The 21395-nt window shown below is 48.0% G+C and overlaps 1 protein-coding gene across 4 annotated transcripts in view; it reads left to right on the top strand.

The window, feature by feature from the left end:
• Positions 1-21395, top strand: part of LOC123749340 (serine-rich adhesin for platelets) — a 159867-nt gene that overhangs the window by 851 nt on the left and 137621 nt on the right. The window lies entirely within an intron of this gene.

The raw sequence follows: 21395 nt of genomic DNA, 5'->3' as shown, positions 1-21395 counted from the left end.
CACACACACACACACACACACACACACACACACACACACACACATATATACACCACATGAGAGGCGGGCCCAAGGAGCCAGAGCTCAGCCCCCCCCCCCCCCGCAAGCACAACTAGGTGATTAAACCTAGTTGTTACCTATATATCTCGAGAGAGAGATTAGTATGATATTACAGTACATATGTATGATGTATATGCATCTACATGGTATTTATGTTTGACTTAATAGGCTAAGTTGCTTAATAAGCCGAATGTTTCCTGAAATATTATATTTTTTTCACATTTTTTTTTTCGTTATGGAATGATTAAGTTTTCTGGGACACTGTACAGGGTGTCTCAAAAGTTTGGCCGATAGCACACGTATATATTTATCAATAAATTTGATTAAAATATATTTATTAGTTAATAGGGGGGGGGGAGTGAGAGGGGGGGATACCCGGTATTTCCCGGGTCTGTCTGTCTGTCTCCCACCTATCCATCCATGTATCTATTTTCCCATCTATCTATTCATCGATTCATCCATTCACTCATTTATCTGTACTCTGTCCATCTATCGATCTGTTCATCTATCCAATCATCTCTATCCATTCATTCATTCATTCATCAATCTATCTATCGATCTATTTATCGTCTGTCTGTCTGTCTGTCTGTCTGTCTGTCACTGTCTGTTAATTTGTCCCTGCCTCAATCTGTGTGTATCTGTTTCTCTGTGTGTCTGAGAATATTTAGCTATGTGGGCTGGCGGGGCTGTGCCGACAGTGGGGGGTGGGGGTGTGGGGGGAGATGTGGGGGTGTGGGGGGAGATGTGGGGGTGTGGGGTGGGGGTATGAGGTGGGGGTCTAAATATGACCCTGACACGCTGTTCCCTTTTGAATTCTGCCAACCCCCTCACCATCCTATGTCCATCCCATACCCCAGACCATGCCCCCTGCCAGTTTGGGCGAGCTTAACCTTCCGTGTGGGACCTCTCGGTTATGGCTGATGAGCACACGATGAGTAAAGTATGAGTAGAGCAATTATCGTGGCCTTGGCCCGTACATATTCACAAGATATGTAATTGTAGACGATTTGCGTTAATCTGGTCACAGGTGTTAATCAGGTGTTTGCTTAACACAGGTGTTAGGCAAACTTCCTCATATGACGTCCAATACGTGTAGGATCTTACACACCTGTGAACCCCTACACGTGTAGGATCTTACACACCTGAGAGCCCCTTACACGTGTAGGATCTTACAGACCTGAGAGCCCCTTACACGTGTAGGATCTTACACACCTGAGAACCCTTACACGTGTAGGATCTTACACACCTGAGAACCCCTACACGTGTAGGATCTTACACACCTGAGAACCCTTACACGTGTAGGATTTTACACACCTGAGAACCCCTCTACAGGTGTAGGATCTTACACACCTGAGGACCCCTACACGTGTAGGATCTTACACACCTGAGAGTCCCTTACACGTGTAGGATCTTACACACCTGAGAATCCCTACACGTGTAGGATCTTACACACCTGAGAACCCCTACACGTGTAGGATCTTACACACCTGAGAACCCCTACACGTGTAGGATCTTACACACCTGAGAACCCCTACATGTGTAGGATCTTACACACCTGAGAACCCCTACACGTGTAGGATCTTACACACCTGAGAACCCCTACACATGTAGGATCTTACACACCTGGGGACCAAATTCGTACACCAGAGGGACAAATCCGTACACCAGGGGACTAAATCCGTACACCAGGGGACCAAATTCGTACACCAGGGGACCAAATCCGTACACCAGGGGACTAAATCCGTACACCAGGGGACCAAATTCGTACACCAGGGGACTAAATCCGTACACCAGAGGGCCAAATCCGTACACCATGGGGACCAAATCCGTACACCAGGGGACCAAATCCGTACACCAGGGGGACCAAATCCGTACACCAGGGGACCAAATCCGTACACCATGGGGCAAAATCCGTACACCAGCGGGCCAAATGTTCAGATATCAAGTGGTTCAAGTGTTCAATTATTTAGATGCTTCAGTGTTCATTTATCGGGATATCCGGATGATCGGATATCAAATAAATGTGTATCATTGAACCGAACGAGAGCGACGGACAGCGCCATCATATTACTAACTTCATAGCCTAGTAACTTACAAAATGTAATTTTGTAACCTATTACAAAAACCTTTTGTAATAGGTTACAAAATCAAAATTTTGTAACCTATTACAGATAGGTTACAAAAAACAACATTTTGCAACCTATTTCAGAAAAAATATAAAATAATCCATTTGAATTGATATGATTCTGTAACCTGTGTGTATACCGAAGATTCATGTGTCTCATATTTAGTTTTGTTTTTGTAATTCGTGATAAACTATGGCCACGACTCTGATATTTTTTTTGAAATTTTGGATTTTTTTGTTTAAATGGGTATTTTTTATGTGAATTATTGTTCCTGTTTTTTTTTTTTTTTTTTACTTTTCCCGTTCCCCCCTCTTATATATGCTCCTTGTTTACTTCATTACTGTATGTTACCCTCCCTCTCTGTTACGTTTCCTTCCCTTTCCCGCTCTCTTTCCCTCCCCTGCCTCTCCCACCTCCCCTCCCAGGCCTCCCATTACTTCCCTGCCCCCCCTCCCTCCACCTCTCCCAGCCTACAATGAGTGGATCAGGGTCAAGGCGGCCTAGCTGATTCATTCCGCGACCCATGTGTGTGTGTGTGTGTGTACCTGCTGGATCGAGCTTTAGCTCTTGGACCCCCCCAACCTGTCTAGCCGCCGCATGTGTAATGAAATGACTCCTAAGCTATTTAGGAGTATAGCTCCTCAGCCACGACAAGCTGTTCCACCCGGGACACCATCTTCCTGTGTCGTGGCTGGCGTCTCCATCTTCATCCTTCCTGGGTTGTGTCACCATCATCTTGGCGTCTTCCAGAAACATTGCCCAAAACGTTAAGACCTGCAGCGTTACGTAATGTGTATCAGGAACACAATGTTTACTGTATGTATGTGTCACACTAAGACTGCCACGCCACACTCCCCTCTACACCTACACCCACACCCATCCCATGCCTACACACACACACCCCACGCCCACACACACACACACCCCACGCCCACACACCCACCCACGCCCCCCACACACACACACCCTACGCCCACACACACACACCCCACGCCCACACACACACACACACCCTACGCCCACACACACACACACACCCCACGCCCACACACACACCCACGCCCCCACACACACCCACGCCCCTACACACACACCCCACGCCCACACGCCCACACACACACACACCCCACTGTCAGCAAGGGTCCCGCCCCTGCCCCTGGAACACGTGAGGGGGGGGGGAGGGTGTTCAGTGAGTCACCTGGAGACTGTTTCTAGGTTTGGTGATGGGGTCCTCCTCCCCCCCCCCCATCTCTCTCACTCACACACACACACACACACTCCCCTTCCCCCCCGCCCATCACTCACACACACACACACACACACACTTTCCCTCCCCCCATCCATCGAACACCTGTGCTTAACACCTTACAGAGAATCCCTTGTCTGCTTCACTTCTGTTCTTTCATTTACACCTTCACTCTCACCCTCTTCCTCCCCCACTTCCCCTTCCTCCCCTCCCCCCCCCCCTGGCCTCCCCTCTCTCTCTCACCATCCCTGGAGTCCTGTTTGCAGTCACTGCCAGTGCCAAGCCTCAGTGCCTCGAGGGACTGTCGAGCGCCTCAGTAATAGTGAGAGTGAAAATAATATTGATGTTCGTAAGACAATTTGTGGTGAACGTGACGTGGATTGTGACCAGGTAGCCACTACGTTAATGGTGAATGTTGCTGTGTGACATGATGGTGACTCACTGTGAAGGTGAAATGAACGGTATTCAGCACAGCTTGCTAATTGGTTTCGTAATTAGCAGCCAGTTTGTTAATATCTATATATATGAATGAAAACTCCACACCCCAGAAGTGACTCGAACCCGGGACAGCCAGGAGCAACAATGCAACTGGTGTACACGGTACTTTAACCACTCGACTATCCATGACCGTCCAAAAGGCGATGTTAGATGAGGCTATTTCACCGTCCCGACGGCACTTGGTGGTAATCTTGGGCACAGTTATTTCATCAAATCACTTCACTTTGTGGGGCCTTGTGAGCAACACAAATGCAAACAAGCTTATCTTGAGATGATTTCGGGGCTTTAGTGTCCCCGCGGCCCGGTCCTTGACCAGGCCTCCACCCCCAGGAAGCAGCCCGTGACAGCTGAGTAACACCCAGGTACCTATTTTACTGCTAGGTAACAGGGGCATAGGGTGAAAGAAACTCTGCCCGTTGTTTCTCGCCGGCGCCCGGGATCGAACCCAGGACCACAGGATCACGAGCCCAGCGTGCTGTCCGCTCGGCCGACCGGCTCCCCAGCTTGCCCAAGATTACCACCAAGTGCCATCGGGACGGTGAAATAGCCTCATCTAACATCGCCTTTTGGACGGTCATGGATAGTCGAGTGGTTAAAGTACCGTGCACACCAGTTGCACTGTTGCTCCTGGCTGCCCCGGGTTCGAGTCACTTCTGGGGTGTGGAGTTTTCAGTCGCATATATGCTTGGGGACCATTCAAGCTTGTTTGCATTTATATATATATATATATATATATAAAACATTACCCTCGCGAATCTATCTCCAAACGAACTTTCTGGACGTGGAGATGTTCTCTCCCTAACCTAACCTTCCCACCGGATATATTCCGGAGAGAATCCCGCGTATTCCTGGCGTACAGGCACGTGTTCCCGCTCCTCCTTACTTGCTCCCTTGTCAGCGCTGTGGTCGACAGTGAACGCTGCCACTGTGGTCTACAGTGAACGCTGCCGCTGTGGTCTGCAGTGAACGCTGCCCCTGTGGTCAACAGTGAACGCTGCCGCTGTGGTCTACAGTGAACGCTGCCGCTGTGGTCAACAGTGAACGCTACCCCTGTGGTCAACAGTGAACGCTGCCCCTGTGGTCTACAGTGAACGCTGCCGCTGTGGTCTACAGTGAACGCTGCCGCTGTGGTCAACAGTGAACGCTGCCCCTGTGGTCAACAGTGAACGCTGCCACTGTGGTCTACAGTGAACGCTGCCCCTGTGGTCAACAGTGAACGTTGTAACAACTCGAGAGAACGAGCTAGTTTAACAGTGCCGGTCATAAGTGTTAGTATTATTAACATTTATCTTTATGTTAGAATTGTTATTTGTATCACTTAGGGCTGTTCGGTTGCTGTCTTAACTTTAAGATAAACAGTAGAGAGAATATTGAAGACAGACTATAAGCTTTCCTCTTCACCAAGAACAACTTAACTCGATGCATAACTACTGAACAAGGATAACTTCTGAACAAGCATAAGTATTCAACAAGGATAACTTCTGACCAAGGATAGCTTCTGACCAAGGATAACTTCTGAGCCAGGATAACTTCAGAACAAAGAAAACTTCAGCCAGAAAATAGCTTCAGAACAATATCAGCTGTAGACTACAGTCAGACCAAAAGGTCAAGACAAAACCAACTTTCAGACCAGTTCTTCCTCTTCATTATGGCGCGCTGTTGACCAGGACGACTTTACGGCAACCTACTTTCAGACCAAGCTTCAGACCAAGCCTTTTCAGTCCAAGCCTATCTTCAGATAAGCCTATATAGAGACTGAGCCCATCTTCAGACCAAGCCTATCTTCAGCCCACACCCATGTCCAACACAAGCCCACTTATAAACCGTGCGCATGTCCAGTCAACACAAATTAGGAATTGTGGATATGGTATACGCTTCACAGTGACCCATGCCTTCCCACGCCTCCTCCACGCCCACGCCGCCCGTAAATGGTATGGGGGAAGGCATGGGCGCGCAAGAAGACCTGACTTCCAGGAAAGACGTGGGCGAACTAGAGGGCGCAGGTACGCCTGTTGATGAGGGCGGCCATGATGGCGTGGCCGCCGCGCGGGAAGATGTTGGTGAGCAACAAAGTGACTGTCGGGGTGGAGGCGCGCCACAAGACATGGGCGCGCCTCAAGACATGGGCGCACCTCAAGACACGGACGCACCGCAAGACATGGGCGCACCGCAAGACATGGGCGCGCCTCAAGACATGAGCGCGCCTCAAGACATGGGCGCACCACAAGCCATGGGCGCACTGCAAGACATGGGCGCCGAGCAGGAACATGTGAGCGGTCATGATGGCAGGGGCGCGCGGCCGGGCGTGCGTATGGCGCCCCAACCAAACTCTTGGGCGCTGCTAACACTTCTGTGCTTCGACTTTTACAGGTAAGTAGCGAACATGAACGCGCGACTCCAGTGCGCATATCTACCGTCTCCTTTTTTCTATAATGGTGAAACATCTAGCTGTCTCCTCTTCAACCGAAGTAATTTACCACAGACCTTCAACCCAGACGATAATAATGTTTATTTAAAATATACTTTATGTACACTATCAATGACCATGCCCAACCACTTGGGCTGGCCGGTAGAGCGACGGTCTCGCTTCATGCAGGTCGGCGTTCAATCCACGACCGTCCAAGTGGTTGGGCACCATTCCTTTTCCCCCCCCCCTAGTCCCATCCTAAATCCTTATCCTGACCCCTTCCAAGTGCTATATAGTCGTAATGTCTTGGCGCTTTCCCCCTGATAATTCCCTCCCTCTCACTTTCCATCTACGATCAATCACTCTACCCTGGTAGATGAGCCACACATCGATGGGTAGGCCAATAACCTCAGCACACTTAGATATTACTGTGCTCGGCTTATTTAAGGGAAACTTAAATAAGAAACTTATTTAAGTTTCCCTTATGATGTTTAAATAAATGCACATCAACTTTGTATTAAACACTTTATATAATCGTTTAAAGACGTAAACAAAATGCTGTGTTTTTGATAATGTTTTTAATATTACCACTAAATAAATTAATTATAGGCTATCATGAAACTGTAAGGTTGTGTATTTTTGAAAATTAAAGATTTAAATTTAATTAGACATATTTTGAAAAACCATAGCTGTTCAGTTTCTGAGCTGCGATGTAATATATGTTCACTGTAATATACGTATATTACAGTAGCAGTATAGTGAATAGTAACTATATTGGGTTGCCAGCAACAGTATGTATAGTGGTTGACGTTTGTATAACTGAATTTGGGGAAACTGGAAACTTTTTTTTTTAGTCCCGTACAAACAGTGGAAATGTCTGATCGAGGATGGAGACCAGAAGAGTCAGAGGGGGGAAGAAAGGGGAAAGAGGGGAGATAGGCGAAAATGGTGTAGATGGGAGGAAAGAGGAGGGAGGGGAAGGGGGAACGAGGAAGGGATGGAAGTAGGGAGAAGGGAAAAAGAAGGGATGGAATGGGGGAAGGTAGGGAGGGGGGAGAGATTGACTATCCCGGATAATGCCAGGTACTTCTAGTTTGTTTATAAAATTATGATAGTGGATAGAGTTCAATAATATATGTTCAAGTTCAAGTATGTTTATTGAGACAAGAAAGAAATACATCTCAAAGGGATAGAGTAGCTTAGGCTATTTCTACCCCCCATATAATATATGTCCGGGGCTTACTGTGTATGCTGAGAAGATAGAACAGTGTGTCATCTCATGCGCTTGGATGCCCGTTTTCTTTTACCGAATACGTTAAAGTGTGGGAAGATTTTCTCCAGGCTTCACTCCCATTATATCGTTCTTTCTAACTTGACCTTTTTGTTTGAATCTCTTGTATTGAAGTTCTCTCTGACATCTCTGTATCTGAGTTTCCATATATGTCTTTGTGTCACAATATGTTAACCTTAACACAGCCTAATGTGTTACAATACGTTAACCTTAACACAGCCTAATGTGTTACAATATGTTAACCTTAACACAGCCTAATGTGTTACAATATGTTAACCTTAACACAGCCTAATGTGTTACAATATGTTAACACAGCCTAATGTGTTACAACATGTTAACTTAACACAGCCTAATGTGTCAGAATATGTTAAATATAAAACAGCGTATTGAGTATGTCAAACATAACACAGCCTAACGTGGTACAATAGGTTAACCATCACACAGCCTAGTGTGTGTGTGTGTGTGTGTCACACTAAGGTTACTTAACACCTTGTAGATACGATACATATTAACTAAAATATTATGCATGAAGTGTACAGTTTATCAGCCTTGAAAGACCTTATGTAGAAATACTACAGCTAAATACTATCCAATAAAACTTTAATATATAGAGCTGATTGATTAACACAAAATACCAGGGAAAAGATTCAAGAAGCAGGAGTTACCCCTTAAAGTTAGTAAATATTTGATATAGCTTTGTACATAATGGTAAAAGGCTGTCTTTGTTCCATCAAAGCTGTTCCAAAGTATAATTTGTAATGGTACAAATTAATATTTGTACCTGATGGTGTGTCTGTAATCCATATTCTAGTCTGTCTGAGAGCCCGTCGGTCAAGGCTTCCCGATGGGACCGTAGTAGGCTAGGACGGTCACGATGGATCCTCTAGGAAATCTGTCGCATGGAATAGGTTGTTGCTGTTGTTGGACGCCCCATGGAAAGGTGTGGTGAGGAACGCCCCAGGAAAGGTGTGGTGATGAACGCCCCAGGAAAGGTGTGGCGAGGAACGCCCCAGGAAAGGTGTGGCGAGGAACGCCCCAGGAAAGGTGTGGTGATGAACGCCCCAGGAAAGGTGTGGCGAGGAACGCCCCAGGAAAGGTGTGGCGAGGAACGCCTCAGGAAAGGTGTGGCGAGGAACGCCCCAGGAAAGGTGTGGCGAGGAACGCCCAGGAAAGGTGTGGCGAGGAACGCCTCAGGAAAGGGGTGGAGAGGAACGCCCCGGGAAAGGACTGAATTGCGTGAGGCAAAACTAGAAGAACAATTATAGTGTTGGTAGTGCAGGTGAGTGGAGTAGTCCGACAAAGGCCAGGTTCTCACGCCCCGGACCGACCGGCCAGTCAGCCAGTCGACCAGCCAGGCAACCAACCAGCCAGATGACAAGCCAGCCGGCCAGCCAGTCAGCCAGCTGGCCAGCCAGGCAACCAGCCAGATGACAAGCCAGCCAGCCAACCAGCCAGTTAGATGATAAGCCAGCCAGATGACAAGCCAGCCGGCCAACAAGCCATCCAGATGACAAGCCAGCCGGCCATCAAGCCAGCCAGATGACAAGCCAGCCGGCCATCAAGCCAGCCAGATGACAAGCCAGCCGGCCGGCCAGTCAGCCAGCTGGCCCGCTAGCCAGTCAACCAGCCAGATGACAAGCCAGCCGGCCAACCAGCCAGATGACAAGCCAGCCGGCCAACCAGCCAGATGACAAGCCAGCCGGCCAACCAGCCAGATGACAAGCCAGCCGGCCAACCAGCCAGATGACAAGCCAGCCGGCCAACCAGCCAGATGACAAGCCAGCCGGCCAACCAGCCAGTCAGATGATAAGCCAGCTGGCCAACAAGCCATCCAGATGACAAGCCAGCCGGCCGGCCAGTCAGCCAGCCGGCCCGCTAGCCAGCCACCCAGCCAGATGACAAGCCAGCCGGCCAACAAGCCAGCCAGTCACCCAGCCGGCCAACAAGCCAGTCACCCAGCCAGATGACAAGCCAGCCGGCCGGCCAGGCAACCAGCCAGCCAGATGACCAGCCAACCAGCCAGCCAGATGACCAGCCAACCAGCCAGCCAGCCAGCCAGCCAGATGACCAGCCAGCCGGCCAACCAACCAGCCAGCCAGCCAGTCAGATGACAAGCCAGCCGGCCAGCCAGACACATCAAACCTCAGAAATAACATAGTTAACGTTAGGCTTTCACTCGAAGGCAGACGTAACCTATCAGTTTACAATGTATTAACATAGCATGTTAATTATAACTGAACAATCAGTAACAAACTTTCAGGTCTACGCAAGAGTTTCAACGTCAATAAAGGTAATTTATTAAAGGGTTTGACCATATTTAAAAGTAAAGTAAGCATATGCAGGAGGGATTTAGTAGCCCCGGGCGACAGACTGCGGCGTCCCCGGAGGTGAAGGGTGACGCCGGCGGGGCTCCAGCAGGTGGCGCCCTCTTCCCCTAGGCTACTGTAGGGAAAGGGAAAGTTTACCTTCTTACATATTCTTCTCAGTTATTATCGCGCTGCGCCTTACGCGGATGACCTGATTATGAGATTGTTTAAAGATGTCAGTCACTGTTGGTGGTGCTGGACTATGGTGTACTGGCTCACTGTTGCTGGTACTGTACCATCGTGTACTGGCTCACTGTTGCTGGTACTGTACCATCGTGTATTGGCCCTTCTGTTGCTGGTACTGTACCATCGTGTACTGGCTCACTGTTGCTGGTACTGTACCATCGTGTACTGGCTCACTGTTGCTGGTACTGTACCATCGTGTACTGGCTCACTGTTGCTGGTACTGTACCATCGTGTACTGGCTCACTGTTGCTGGTACTGGCTCACTGTTGCTGGTACTGGCTCACTGTTGCTGGTACTGGCTCACTGTTGCTGGTACTGGCTCACTGTTGCTGGTACTGGCTCACTGTTGCTGGTACTGGACCATCGTGTACTGGCTCACTGTTGCTGGTACTGGACCATCGTGTACTGGCTCACTGTTGCTGGTACTGGCTCACTGTTGCTGGTACTGTACCATCGTGTATTGGCTCACTGTTGCTGGTACTGGACCATCGTGTACTGGCTCACTGTTGCTGGTACTGGCTCACTGTTGCTGGTACTGTACCATCGTGTATTGGCTCACTGTTGCTGGTACTGTACCATCGTGTATTGGCTCACTGTTGCTGGTACTGGACCATCGTGTACTGGCTCACTGTTGCTGGTACTGGACCATCGTGTACTGGCTCACTGTTGCTGGTACTGTACCATCGTGTACTGGCTCACTGTTGCTGGTACTGGACCATCGTGTACTGGCTCACTGTTGCTGGTACTGTACCATCGTGTACTGGCTCACTGTTGCTGGTACTGTACCATCGTGTACTGGCTCACTGTTGCTGGTACTGGACCATCGTGTACTGGCTCACTGTTGCTGGTACTGTACCATCGTGTACTGGCTCACTGTTGCTGGTACTGTACCATCGTGTATTGGCTCACTGTTGCTGGTACTGGACCATCGTGTACTGGCTCACTGTTGCTGGTACTGGACCATCGTGTACTGGCTCACTGTTGCTGGTACTGGACCATCGTGTACTGGCTCACTGTTGCTGGTACTGGACCATCGTGTACTGGCTCACTGTTGCTGGTACTGAACCATCGTGTACTGGCTCACTGTTGCTGGTACTGGACCATCGTGTACTGGCTCACTGTTGCTGGTACTGGACCATCGTGTACTGGCTCACTGTTGCTGGTACTGGACCATCGTGTACTGGCTCACTGTTGCTGGTACTGGACCATCGTGTACTGGCTCACTGTTGCTGGTACTGGACCATCGTGTACTGGCTCACTGTTGCTGGTACTGGACCATCGTGTACTGGCTCACTGTTGCTGGTACTGGACCATCGTGTACTGGCTCACTGTTGCTGGTACTGGACCATCGTGTACTGGCTCACTGTTGCTGGTACTGGACCATCGTGTACTGGCTCACTGTTGCTGGTACTGTACCATCGTGTACTGGCTCACTGTTGCTGGTACTGTACCATCGTGTACTGGCTCACTGTTGCTGGTACTGTACCATCGTGTACTGGCTCACTGTTGCTGGTACTGGCTCACTGTTGCTGGTACTGGACCATCGTGTACTGGCTCACTGTTGCTGGTACTGGACCATCGTGTACTGGCTCACTGTTGCTGGTACTGGACCATCGTGTACTGGCTCACTGTTGCTGGTACTGGACCATCGTGTACTGGCTCACTGTTGCTGGTACTGGACCATCGTGTATTGGCTCACTGTTGCTGGTACTGGACCATCGTGTACTGGCTCACTGTTGCTGGTACTGGCTCACTGTTGCTGGTACTGGACCATCGTGTACTGGCTCACTGTTGCTGGTACTGGACCATCGTGTACTGGCTCACTGTTGCTGGTACTGTACCATCGTGTGCTTTGTGTTAGTGTTTTTTTTGTTGGTTTAGTTATTAATATTTATTTATTAATTTGCTGGTGTACCTTGCATGATGTATAAGATTGTGTGGACCTTATTTGCTTAATGTATTAACTTAATCATCTGCTTGTTTAATATTAAGACTCTCATACACACACACATACATATATATATATATATATATATATATATATATATATATATATATATATATATATATATATATATATATATATATATATATATATATATATATATATATATATATATATATATATATATATGTGTTAGTATATTTTGGTAGCAGTCTTTCTTGTAAACATATGTTGTTGAATATGACCGAAAAAAGGAAGATAAATAATTCTAACACGAATTTTTTCAGTATTTCTTATATTTTTCATCACTGTCGGTTGTAATAAAAATATTAATTCTCCAAAATTCAGTTTTACTATTGGTCTGACGCCTAGAAGCGTTTCGTAAGGGTTTCTTACGAAACCCTTACGAAACTTACGGGAGAACTTTATCTCGTATGATCAGATCCTGCAGCATCCTACAACATCCTACGGCATCCTGCAGCATCTGAAAGATTACTCTCAACTTGGTGTTCCTCCACAGTGCTGCCTCTCAGACAAGGTCGGGCTATTAAACGCCTCGGCCATCTTAGCTCTGCTACATAAACGTCCTCTAAGCCATCTAAGGCGCCTCCACTTGGAGCATTCGCTACCTAGACACCTTCATGCAAATTGGTGTCTGCAGTCTGCGCGTTTACATATTTGTCCGCGGCCAAACTGCGGCTGCCTGCATTATTCATGGTTCCTGGGTAGAGAGTGATCGAGGGTCCAGATAGATAGATCGGGGGAGATACACACACACACATCAACCACAACCACTTGGTTATCAACCACTTGGAGTGGACGGTAGAGCAACGGTCTTGCTTCATGCTGGTCGGCGTTCAATCCCGACCGTCCAAGTGGTTGGGCACCATTCCTTCCCCCCATCAAGATTGTAACTTGCTTAGCTAAATGAATTGTGGGGTTCAGTCCCTGAGCCCATTATGTGCCTCTGTAACCTTTTTGACAAAGAGTGCTGGGAAGACGGGACACCACGAGCGTAGCTCTCATCCTGTAACTACACTTAGGTAATTACACTTAGGTAATTACACACACACACACACACACACACACACACACACACACACACACACACACACACACACACACACACAAACACACACACACACACACACACACACACACAGGGGGGGGGCTGATAACTGAGTGGACAGCGCCAGGACTCGTAATTCTGTGGCCCAGGTTCGAATCCTGGACCAGGCAGAAACAAATGGGCAAAGTTTCTTTCACCCTGAATGCCCCTGTTACCTAGCAGTAAATAGGTACCTGGGAGTTAGACAGCTGTTACGTAGCTGCTTCCTGGTGGTGGGGAGGGAGACGGCTTGACCTCGTAAACACGACTTGACCTCATAAACACGGCTTGACCTCGTAAACACGGCTTGACCTCGTAAACACAGCTTGACCTCGTAAACACAGCTTGACCTCGTAAACACGGCTTGACCTCGTAAACACAGCTTGACCTCATAAACACGGCTTGACCTCGTAAACACGGCTTGATCTCGTAAACACGGCTTGACCTCGTAAACACAGCTTGACCTCGTAAACACGGCTTGACCTCGTAAACACAGCTTGACCTCGTAAACACAGCTTGACCTCGTAAACACAGCTTGACCTCGTAAACACGGCTTGACCTCGTAAACACGGCTTGACCTCGTAAACACGACTTGACCTCGTAAACACAGCTTGACCTCGTAAACACGGCTTGACCTCGTAAACACGGCTTGACCTCGTAAACACGACTTGACCTCGTAAACACGGCTTGACCTCGTAAACACGGCTTGACCTCGTAAACACGACTTGACCTCGTAAACACGACTTGACCTCGTAAACACGACTTGACCTCGTAAACACGGCTTGACCTCATAAACACGACTTGACCTCGTAAACACGGCTTGACCTCATAAACACAGCTTGACCTCGTAAACACGACTTGACCTCGTAAACACGGCTTGACCTCGTAAACACGACTTGACCTCGTAAACACGACTTGACCTCGTAAACACGACTTGGTGACTAACCACACAGGCAAAAAAGTAATGTCACTGGTCACTACTAACGAGGGAGCGCAGCACCCGTTCTGGGGGAGGAAGTATTAAGAAGATTAAGGCAGTGTCTGGGATGCTCCCGGGCGCAGGTTCGAATCCTCATCACGGCCCTTGTGGATTTGTTGAAGGAAGTACCTAGTACCGAGGTTCTCATCTCGTTATCATAATGTATTGGTGTGGCCGAGTGGTCAAGGTTTTCTGGTGGTGGAGTGTGGTGTGTTTTCAGTCTTTTAATAGTTTATTGCCAAGTTCTCTTGGGTTGTTTCGCCCACGCACCGCTCCTGTGCCAGGTAAGTCCACTGCGGGCTCACCATAGCCCGTGCTACTTGCCCCGCTCCTGTGTCAGGTTAGTTACGGGCTCACCATAGCCCGCGCTACTTGCCCCGCTCCTGTGTCAGGTTAGTTACGGGCTCGCCATAGCCCGCGCTACTTGCCCCGCTCCTGTGTCAGGTTAGTTACGGGCTCGCCATAGCCCGTGCTACTTGCCCCGCTCCTGTGTCAGGTAAGTTACGGGCTCGCCATAGCCCGTGCTACTTGCCCCGCTCCTGTGTCAGGTTAGTTACGGGCTCGCCATAGCCCGTGCTACTTGCCCCGCTCCTGTGTCAGGTAAGTTACGGGCTCGCCATAGCCCGTGCTACTTGGAACTTGTTCCGAGTAGCTGAATCTATAACAACAACAACTTTTGTTTTGTTTAACGTAGGCGTCAATTGTAAGGTTGCTTGGAGGGTTGCAAGCTCAATATGGGCGTCATCTGTACAGTAAACTGTAGCAATTCGGGATTTTATATCTTTTATTGAACATAATTGTACGTTATTTGCCAGTTAATTACAATATTATTGAAGTGTTGAAGTGTTTGGCCGGCAGCCAAACACTCACACTCGACCAAATTTGGCCGAGCAGTGTGGCCGAGGACAGGAATCCCAAGTATGTGTGGGAGTAATTTATCATAGATCTGGTTTATTACTTGCAGAGTCTTATATACTCTTGTTATTATATTTTGTTCTTCACGCCTTGCATTATTATTATTATTATTATTATTATTATTATTATTATTATTATTATTATTATTATTCGTATTCTTATTATTATTATTATTATTATTATTATTATTCTTATTATTATTATTATTATTATTATTATTATTATTATATTATTATTATTATTATTCTTATTCTTCTTATTATTATTATTATTATTATTATTCTTATTCTTCTTCTTATTATTATTATTATTATTATTATTATTATTATTATTATTATTATTATTATTATTAATATTATTATTATTATTATTCTTATTCTTCTTATTATTATTATTATTATTATTATTATTATTATTATTATTATTATTCTTATTCTTCTTATTATTATTATTATTATTATTATTCTTATTCTTCTTCTTATTATTATTATTATTATTATTATTATTATTATTATTATTATTATTATTATTATTATTATTATTATTATTATTATTAATATTATTATTATTATTATTTGCACAAGACTGGATACCTATTTGCCTGCAGACGATGAGTCACAATAACGAGGCTCAAGTATGTTGACCAGATGACCTGCGTCCGGATGCTCCCGGACGCAGGTTCGAATCCTCGTCACGGCCCTTGTTCGACTTGTTCATGTTGACCAGACCACACACAAGAAGATGGTGAAGAGACGACGACGTTTCGGTCCGTCCTGGACCATTCTCAAGTCGTGGATTGAAAATTGTCCGCTAAAATCGAGAACTGCAGTTTCTCTTGACAATAATCTGCAGTATTCCGGGCATGCTTGAAATCTATATTGGACATGTTTTTTGGTGTTGATATCCACTCATCTGTGATGTGATGCTTGATGCACGGCATTGAGTGAAAGTTCTCACTGCCATCCTGTTGCAGAAGAAAAAAACATGTTCTGTAATTTGAAGCACTTCAGATGACGTCATCGTGGAGATTGTCCCGCTCATGCAACGGAAACTTCAGTATGGCGGTCAATATTATTAATAATATTATTATTATTGAGGAGAAAACCCACCAGGGCAAGAGTGGGGGGCGCGAACCCACCACCTTGGCATAGTCAGCCGCAGACGCTACCACTACACCAGCGCTAAATAATTATAATTCTTATTATCATAATAACAATAATTATGATTATTATTAGTACTGTAGGTAGTGCGTGTTGATGACTGAACCTTCCCCGGTGAGAGCCCCCCGAGAGGCACATGTGTAGGGAGGCGCCATTACGCCGGAGCCTTGACACGGGTGATGGGTTGAGGCTCCAGCATCATCCTGGGCGCCTGGCTGGCCTAGTCCTCCCCCACCACCTTGTTGGGTCGCTCTCTGTAGTGCTGGCACCCGAGCCTTGAGTACTGTGTCAGGGCAGAGTCAGCCCTCACACACTAGGGGGTGAAGCAAGGGGGCTATTTAAGAGAAGATCAAGAACCATTTTCGGTCTCCTGTTTTGATCTCTTCCTTCTTGGTCGAGGACCTGGTCGTTGCTCCTCTTCCCCGTCACAGGGGCCGACCGCCGTGCGTCGTGCTTGAAGCAACAGTCGCGTTGATTGCCCATTAATTCACTATTTATCCCGTGTTTCCGTTCCTCTTGGTCTTCCATGGTGAGAGAATAATGGGTGTGGGGGAGAGGAAGCGAGGGAGGGAGGAGGTGATTGGAGGAGACTTGACAATAATTGGGTGACACAGGAAAGAATGAGGACAGAGAGCTGACGAATACAGGAAGGAAGGAATGGAGACGCAGGAGAGAATGGGAATACTGAGAGCTAAGGACATGGGGGGCGGAAGGAGAAATGAGGGATATTAAGATGGGGATGGGTTGGAACGAATGGTATAGGACCCAAAATAGCACCATGGGGAAGATATGCAGGGAGATGGGAGAGATGTGAAACAGGAATGGGTGGGAATGTGGAGAGGAATAGGGATATGTAGAGTGATGAAGAAATGGGGATGAGTGAGACTGTATGTGGCGATGGGGTCATGTGTGGGGGACGATTACCTCATAATCTACGGGAGGAATCAACTTCGAGTGACCTTATGTTATATGCAGATGACCGCATTGCTCCCACAGCTCGGCTCAGCGGGTGTGGGAGCGTGACCAGTTGACTCCCACAGGTCTCTCACCCACAGTGGGGGGGGGGGGGGGGACCGTGGATGGAACCATAGGTGTTGACGGTTTATACCGCGTTCACCAATGTAAACTCTGCCCCCCCCCCCCTTCCCTCCACTCCTCTCCCCTCCCATCACCGCTCACTCTACCGTAGCTGATGGGTCGCTCCTCCCCTCTCTCATGCTTCCTTCCTGCGTGTCTCCTGTTCCATAGACCGTGACTCTACTCTCCCACTTCTATACTTCCCTTCACCTATGCCTCTCCTTCCTCTTTACTCCAAAAAAAAAAACTCCCAACCAGGAAACTGGTCGGCCGAGCGGACAGCACGCTGGACTTGTGATCCTGTGGTCCTGGGTTCAATCCCGGGCGCCGGCGAGAAACAATGGGCAGAGTTTCTTTCACCCTATGCCCCTGCTACCTAGCAGTAAATAGGTACCTGGGTGTTAGTCAGCTGTCACAGGCTGCTTCCTGGGGGTGGAGGCCTGGTCGAAGACCGGGCCGCGGGGACACTAAAGCCCCGAAATCATCTCAAGATAACCAAGAGAATACTTAAACGAATGTCTGATGAAAATCTCTTACTGACCCAACACACTCACAAAGGTCTGAGAGCTGTAGCATTAAATGTTATGAAGAATACCGCGAGAAGACATTCATATATGGAACTATAACACAGAGCAAGAACTCAGCAATGTGATGTTATAGTGGCCAGAATACGCCTTGGGATATAGACGTATTTGAAGGTTTTCTCAAAACTCAAATGTCGAGTACACCATGTGTCAACTTTGTGGATGAGAAAACATGCACTCCCTTGAACATTATATTGTAGAATGTCCCATATTGACTGACTTTCGCCCCATTGAGGTATGCTGAACTCTGTAAATATTATCTGAGTTCTGGAACACTTGATGATATACTAAACTTGTACCCAAGATTGACTATGTAATGCATCAGTTAACCCTAACCCTCTCTATGGAGGACAGAACAAAATGAATATATGCTATCTTATCTTGAGGTTATCTTGAGATGATTTCGGGGCTTAGCGTCCCTGCGGCCCGGTCCTCGACCAGGCCTCCTTTTCGTTACACCCCCACCCCCTAGGAAGCAGCCCGTAGCAGCTGTCTAACTCCCAGGTACCTATTGACTGCTAGGTAACAATGGCACCAGGGTGAAAGAAACATTTTGCCCATTTGTCTCTGCCTCCACCGGGGATCGAACCCTGAACCTCAGGACTACGAATTCGAAGTGCTGTCCACCCAGCTGTCAGGCGCCCTGACAATGCTAATTAGCATTGTAAATCTATGGCTACGTCTGTGGTAGAAAATAATAATACAACTCTCTTCTCTCCCCTATGTACTATCATCCTTATCTCTTTCTATAACCTGCATTCCCCTTCTCTGTCTCTCCCTCCATGTAGTTGCCATCATCTGCCTATCACAAAACCCAGCCTGCGTGAGAACCTTACACACTGGTCCTGACCTGCTTCACAGGATCAAACACTTGACTCTCTCCTCCTTTGTCAACCTTCCAAATCAATTGTTTTTCGTCGCCCGATACACGATGGGGACACACAGCGGCGTGACCTCCCTGCTCCGTGTATGGGCGGGTACTGACGGTCTTGTGTCCAGGGCTCGTCGTCCCTTAGTGCAGGGGGCACTCTCCCCCCCACCCCCAAACACTGCCTCCCTCCCCCCCACCCACCTCGCTGCCTCTACCTTCAACTCTAAGACCTCCGTGCCCTCTTAGTCCTTCGTAATCTTAAAATGGACAGAACTTTGCGTCAACTAACCATGGGTCCCCCTCCCCCCATGCCCGTGCCCAGGAGAAAGTATCCACATGTGCCCCCTGCGAATTTCATCAGTATCTCTGTGGTATGGAGGGAATGGTAGTTGAGTTATGGAGGGAATGGTTGTTGAGTTATGGAGGGAATGGTTGTTGAGTTATGGAGGGAATGGTAGGAGTTGCAGCTTTGGTTCCCATACAAGCAGCAACAAGACAACATCAGCAACAGCGATAACAACAACTACAAAACAGGTAAAGCACCGCGTGAAGCACATATGACAACTAATGTTGGTCATCCCTGGTCGCCTTGCAACCCCGTGCATCTGTTAGCTCTGCGTCAGACAACCCAGTGTGTCTGGCAACCCCGTGCGTCTGGCAACACCGTGCGTCTGGTAACATCGTGCGTCTGGCAACACCGTGCGTCTGGTAACATCGTGCGTCTGGCAACCCCGTGCGTCTGGCAACACCATGCGTCTGGTAACATCGTGCGTCTGGCAACACCGTGCGTCTGGTAACATCGTGTGCCTGGCAACCCCGTGCGTCTGTTAGCTCTGCGTCAGACAACCCAGTGTGTCTGGCAACCCCGTGCGTCTGTTAGCTCTGCGTCAGACAACCCAGTGTGTCTGGCAACACCGTGCGTCTGGCAACACCGTGCGTCTGGCAACACCGTGCGTCTGGTAACATCGTGTGTCTGGCAACACCGTGCGTCTGTTAGCTCTGCGTCAGACAACCCAGTGTGTCTGGCAACACCGTGCGTCTGGTAACATCGTGTGTCTGGCAACACCGTGCGTCTGGTAACATCGTGTGTCTGGCAACACCGTGTGACTGGCAACACCGTGCGTCTGGTAACATCGTGTGTCTGGCAACCCCGTGCGTCTGTTAGCTCTGCGTCAGACAACCCAGTGTGTCTGGCAACACCGTGCGTCTGGTAACATCGTGTGTCTGGCAACACCGTGCGTCTGGTAACATCGTGTGTCTGGCAACACCGTGCGTCTGGTAACATCGTGTGTCTGGCAACACCGTGTGACTGGCAACACTGTGCGTCTGGTAACATCGTGTGTCTGGCAACACCGTGCGTCTGGTAACATCGTGTGTCTGGCAACACCGTGCGTCTGGTAACATCGTGTGTCTGGCAACACCGTGCGTCTGGTAACATCGTGTGTCTGGCAACACCGTGCGTCTGGTAACATCGTGTGTCTGGCAACACCGTGTGACTGGCAACACCGTGCGTCTGGCAACCCCGTGCGTCTGGCAACCCCGTACGTCTGGCAACACCATGCGCCTGGCAACCTCGTCCCGCTGCCCAAGCCCACCTTGCCATATAGGGTTCCTAAATATATCATGCTAATTTTTCTTTTAAGAAATGTTGGTAGCACGCACGCGCACACACACACACACACACACACACACACACACACACACACACACACACACACACACACACACACACACACACACACACATACAGTAAACACACATACAACAAACACACACACATACAACACACACACAGTTGAAACTCAACAATGTTGACACATGTAGGCAGTGCTGTGGTGCAGGCAGACTCCATTCACAGTTTCGAATGTAGATATGACAGAGCCCAGTAGGAACCTGTACACCAGTTGACTAACGCGTGAGAGGCGGGACCAAAGAGCCAAAGCTCAACCCCGCAAGCACAACTAGGTGATTATATTAACCTATCTCTGTAAAAACACATTTAATTCAACTATTAAATAGCTGCAAGCAGTAATAAGATTGAAATACAGTTTCCTGTTGTGTAACTTGTAAACTTGTAAACTGCTACAGTATCCGCCGGGATGCGTCTGACTACAGCACATTCTGTTCCCACATAACGGTGGTTGCTCCCAGTGTCGACTACAGCCGCACTGAACAGTCTCTGGAGTTCCCGAGTCTATCTACAGCTTAGCAAAAGGAAGTGATACGGTTCACATACAAATGATGTGATTATCAAGCAAGAGACGCTTCCCACAGACGTCTGGCAGCCGAGCAGGGTTGGAGGCTCTCACATCACGGCTGGCTGTATGGACCAACTTAACAGGAACAACATAAGCGATTTCTTCATAATAATGGCAAACCCTATTATGTCAACACACTTAAAGAAAGGCCATTTACAAATGGTGTTCTTTATTAAGAAAGACAGAGAGGGTTGGCTACCACACTGCGCTTTCTAGTCAGCCAAAACTCCGCCTCATAGAATTCTTTTACACTTTGCATACTGCGCACTAGATGATGTGCGCGTCATTTGGTTATTGAGTTGAACATGGCTGGAAGTT

The sequence above is a fragment of the Procambarus clarkii genome, chromosome 52, assembly GCF_040958095.1.
Source record: "Procambarus clarkii isolate CNS0578487 chromosome 52, FALCON_Pclarkii_2.0, whole genome shotgun sequence".
Lineage (NCBI taxonomy): Eukaryota > Metazoa > Arthropoda > Malacostraca > Decapoda > Cambaridae > Procambarus > Procambarus clarkii.
The sequence above is the reverse complement of the archived record's forward strand: the minus strand, read 5'-3'. Positions and strand labels throughout refer to the sequence as shown.